This window comes from Belonocnema kinseyi, chromosome 4, assembly GCF_010883055.1.
Source record: "Belonocnema kinseyi isolate 2016_QV_RU_SX_M_011 chromosome 4, B_treatae_v1, whole genome shotgun sequence".
NCBI classification, from domain to species: Eukaryota; Metazoa; Arthropoda; class Insecta; order Hymenoptera; family Cynipidae; genus Belonocnema; species Belonocnema kinseyi.
Window position 1 is genome coordinate 134,834,947 of NC_046660.1, and position 5,546 is coordinate 134,840,492.

Below are 5,546 nucleotides of genomic sequence, written 5' to 3' on the forward strand. Positions count from 1 at the left end.
CACAAGGATATCTATAGGTGCAGTTTTTTCAATTCTACATGAAAAATTAGTCATGAAAAAGCTATCGGCAAGATGGGTGCCGCGTTTGCTCTCAGCTGAGAAGAAACGCAATAGAGTGGTCGCCTCTGAGGCTCTTTTGGCGCGCAAAAGTCGGAATCGGGAGGAATTTTTTCGTCGATTTGTGACTGTGGATGAAACATGGATACACCATTACACTCCTGAGACCAAGGAAGAATCCAAACAGTGGATTTCCACAGGCGAACCAGCTCCAAAGAAGGCAAAGACCGTAAAGTCAGCTGGTAAGGTTATGGCTACAGTTTTTTGGGATGCACGTGGAATTATACTTATTGACTACTTGGAAAAGGGTAAAACAATCACTGGTGAATATTATGCATCATTATTAGAGCAGCTGAAAGAAGAAATTTTAAAAAAACGACCACATTTGGCGAGAAAAAAAATTCTCTTTCATCCCGACAACGCCCGAATTCACACATGCTTCGTTTCAATGGCTAAAATTGAAGAACTAAAATTCAAATTGGTCGAACACCCACCGTATTCACCAGATTTAGCCCCCAGTGACTTTTTCTTATTTCCAAACTTGAAAAAATGGCTCGGTGGATAGAGATTTCCAGACAACCAAGACGCCATTGCCTCTGTAAGTGCTTATTTTGAGGAACTTCTGAAAACGCACTTTCGGAAGGATTAAAAAAACTTGAAAAGCGATTGACCAAGGGTATAGAGCTCCAAGGAGATTATGTTGAAAAATAAAAAAAAATTTACCCAAAAAAAATTGTTTTTATACTTCATTCTAAGGACTTATTGAACTACCCTCGTAAATTGACAAGGTTCGACAACCTAAAAATTTGAGCGTAATTGAAAGATACGTTAGTTGAATTTAACTGAGGAAAAAGTGTTGGTTTAATACGAGGAGTGGAAACCGTGCTTAATGAACCGGCGGAGGTAGTATTAGTTATACACGCAGTTGTTCCATTACGCTGTAGTGCTGCCGTTACTGAAGTACAGTTCGCTTTTGATACCCTAGTTTTAATTGTAACTGTTAGAGGTGTGTGTGCGTTAATTATTTCTCCACTTCTTGAGAGACCTACTGCTAAATTTTCTAAATCAGATTCGATTTCCGTATCATCGTTCGTAGCTGCTGACGTCGCGGACGTATAGACTGAATCTCGCAATGGCCAAACTTTAAGCAGCTTTATACCAGTGCGTAATCGGGAACATCTTAACTTACGCGTATTCAAAGTATCCAAATTCAACTTTTCTACGCTCTCAATGATTTCTTCATTATCCAATTCACCAATCAATTGTTTGAACTTGGTATATGAACTAACGTTCCTTATGGAATCCAAGAAAGCCATCTTGTTTTATGAAATTGCTTCAATTAAACTGAAGATTTTGTGACGTGACAAAAATGGAAATTCCAAACTCGTAGAGTCGATAATCGCTCAAGATGAGAATTTTTCGCGAATGACTAATTTTTGCTTTGTTAATTATTCGATACGCGTACAGATTTAATTTAATTTATTCAATTTATTTCATTTTTCTTTATTTTGCAATGTTTAAAATGAATATCTTTATTTTTGAGGCTTGTGAAGAAACGAAATTGTCTAGCCAATTAATTTATTACTTGTATAGCCACCAGACCATTCAGATTTTTCATACTATAAAATATGGAACAATCAAGGCCATGCGGAAAAATGGCGACGATTTGAAATTCAACTGGATATTTCATTCAATGGTATGTGACTCATAAATAATTCCAAGCACAAATATCAATTAACTTGAAATTGTTATGTTTCCCGCGCTCCGAGCGACCTGGTATTATTTAACTTCCGAATCACCGAACACCCAATCGCCTTTTAACCAGATGCAGTAAATTGCAAGAAAATCGACACAACAATCTTTATTTATACTACAATTACATGTGCCAACATCAACTAACTTGCAACTGTCACATTTCCAGCATTTCTACCAGCCAGGAATCAAATCAGTTAGGCAATAGTAAATTTAGATTACAGTACAAGTCTGATAACTTTCCAACTTCGGGGCTGTATGGGCGGGAAATTTCCGGAATTGCGGACTTATCGGATGCCTCCTCTATTAGCACGATATTAGGTACGCGCTTGCGTAAATCATGGGCGCAAATCATGAGAAAAAAAGCACACCTAGTGGTAGAACCACAATTAGTGTGCGTGCCGTACGCGTGATGACGTTTTAAGGGGAGTGTACACTTATCGGACGGCAAGTTATCGGAAATCTCAATTATCTCAGTATTTTAAATTGAAGTATTCATTTTAGTATTTAAGGTTAGGAAAAGTTGGGCGCCAGTTATGAGGGTAGACTTTTGCCCGCTAAAAGAAAATAATTACTATGTATCGAAATCTACTGATACTAGTGACATATTAAATTAGTTGCAAAAAAAATTAATATATTTTAGCTAGATTCCAGAAGTTCCTACGAAATTGTCGTAAGAATAAGAGCTTTCAGGGTTGGGTCATTCTTAACCAATTAAATCAATTAAAATTGAGCCATTTTACACTGTATAGAAGAAAACATCTCAGTAAGATGCTACGAAAAATAATATATTTCGGTAAATGCTGAGAAAAACCTTATTCCTATAAGCGCCGTGAAAAGAAACCTTACTCATGAAAAAACCGTAAAAAAAACCTTATTTTCGAAGTAGCCATGACAAAAACCGTATTCGTTAAAACTTTTAATTAAACTGTTTTATTCCAAGAAAGAAACTATAATAATTATGTTGCCGCAAGAAAAGTATTATTGGTGGACTATGCAAAAAACGGTAAATAAATATCAACCTAAAATCGCGTGTTTTACGCTGCTACACAGTGGTCAAAAATCGGGAAAAGAGGGCCAAAATGAGAAAATGTTTATAATATAGGACAAATTCGATTACTCACGGGCTTTTTAGGTCGCGTATTACGAATCCGATGTCAAAAATGCTGAAAACAAAATACCGGATCTAATATGGCGGACGAGTATGTCTAATACACTTTCGATTCTTCTCAACATTGGTATAACGGGCTTTTCAAGGTTGCTGATTACGTACGAGATATCAAAAATTCTAGAAATAAAATGACGGATCCAATATGGCGGACGATTATGCTAAATAAACGTTCGATTCTTTTCGAAATTGGTATAAAAGGGTTTTGAAGGTCGCTGATTGCGAATATGAATTCATAAATTATAAATATTCAAATTCAAGATGGTGGATTCAAGATGCCGGTTCCAAAATTGTGGCAAAAGATATATACGAGCTTGAGAATCTATACTCTGGGTTTTTGGAGACGCTGCTTACAAAGTTCATGCTACTAAATTAAAGTTAAAATTAGTCGATCAAATATTAGATATATTTTTAAGAATTACGAGAATCTAATCGTAGATCAGCGATGGTAATCAGTGACCCCAAAAACCCCTGATTATATATTTTGATGCTCATATATATATATTTTTCAACATTTTAAAACCACTATCTTGAATCTGCTATCTTGAATTTAAACATTTCTAAATTCTGACTTCAAATTCGTAATCAACGATCCGAAAAACCCACCAGCAAAAAGTTTCAAGCTCATATATCTTTTCAGTCAAAATGTTGAAATCGCCATCTTGAATCCGCCCTATTGAATTTAAAATTCCAAAATTCTGACTTTAGATTCGTAATCAGCGACTGCCAAAAACCCCTGAGTAGATATTTTCAAGCTCATATAAGTCTTCATTTTCAACATTTTGAAATCGCCATTTGAGTCCGCCATCTTAAATTGAAAATTTCAAACTTCTGACTTTAGATTCGTAATCAGCGACCATAAAACCCCCCAAGTAGAGATTCTCAAACTCACTTATCTCTTTATTCTAAATTTTGAAATCGCCATCTTGCATCCGCTATTTTGAGTTAAAATTTTTGAAAGTCAAACTTCCTATTCGTAATCAGCGACCCCAAAAACCCCGAGTAAGAATTTCGAAGTAAATTCACTAAACAGAAAAATAAGAGTCAAATTTTTCCTCATGGTGTTTTTTAGAAAGGGTTTCTTTTCGCAGCGATATAATTTACGGGTTCAATCTCCTAAGCACCGGCGATATATTATCCATAGGCAATCAATTTCGAGGCGAAATTTTCAAATAATAATTATAATTTCCACAGAGTTTCACTTAAGATTCCTCCAAATATAATTCAAGTACTTTCCAAGTAACAATGGTAATCCGATTCACATATCGGTAACAGAAGTAAAAACAGTGTTCACTGTCAGAGACTCGGAGCGAAAGTGTCAATGCGCGCTTTGAGAAATTTTTTGACGGCCTGTGGTCAGAGTTGGTTATTCTTTGATTTCAGACTGTGTGTGTAATGATCTAACACAACTTGAGATGGTCGTTTCTGGCACCATTCTCCTAGAGGTCGACAATATAGTGAAGTTTGCCCCTCCCTGTCTAACGTAGTGGCCGTGCACCAACCCTGCCAGTTAAGGTGGCGGCTTGCGGTTTGCGTGTCACTGAGTAGAAGGGGACAGCGCAACTTCGACACCCTCTATCTCTTTCCTGGCTATGGGTGACCAGACCTGGCGATCTCGATGTTGCGTGAGCTCGCAGCTGACATTCGATGTACGCATACTCTCTCGTTGAGAGCGGAATTTGCCATGAGGAAATCACAGTGTATAAGTTACTTATGAATAGTTAATAAAGAAAAATGCCCTCGTGGAGTTGGACCCCCGCTTTGAGTACCAGGCTATGTACAATATGAAACGAATTTTACTATAATTTAGTACGTTAACTTTCCGGAGCCGGTATTTAATTTAATGTGACAGGTGCAAAATCACCTCGTCACACTAGATATTCTGATATCTTCAGGGATGCCATTAAGTTTTCCTCGCTTCAAATAAACCTTGGCGCATTTGTCTAACCCAAATTCCATTCCAATTTCCTTAGTATATCGTTCGACAATCCCCAGAACTAGATGCAGTTGCTCTCTGTTTTTAGCATAGATCTTAAGATCGTCCATGTAAAATACATGACTGACCTTGTACTTTCGATCTGCAGGTTTGCCGCACAAGTACCCGTCGGAATGGCGTAGTACTAGTGATAGTGGCAATAATATAAGGCAAAAGAGGAGTGGGCTCATGGTATCGCCATGAAAGACACCTCTCTGAAACGTGACCTTGTTAGTTGTCACACGATTTTTTCCAGATGAGATAGTAAATCTGGTTTTCCAAAGCGGCATCAATCTCTCTATGCACCCAACTATTTGCGGATGAACCTTTAAGATTTTCAAAAGACAGATGATAAGTCTATGGGATATAGAATCGAAAGCTTTCCAATAATCAAGCCAGGCCATCGATAGGTCACGCTGGTAGAATGCTGCATCTTTGCAGACACATCTATCGATGAGCAGGTTCTCCCGACATCCGGCTACGCCTTTTTTGGATCCTCGTTGTTCATACATTTCTTGCCACACAGGTTCAATTGCCCGAACAATCCTATCATTTAGGATAGCTGTGAATATCTTATAAAGCGTGTTCAGACAA

General features: G+C 37.5%; 1 protein-coding gene across 1 annotated transcript in view; it reads left to right on the forward strand.

Moving 5' to 3' along the window:
- Positions 1-5,546, forward strand: part of LOC117172110 — a 259,054-nt gene that overhangs the window by 216,099 nt on the left and 37,409 nt on the right. The window lies entirely within an intron of this gene.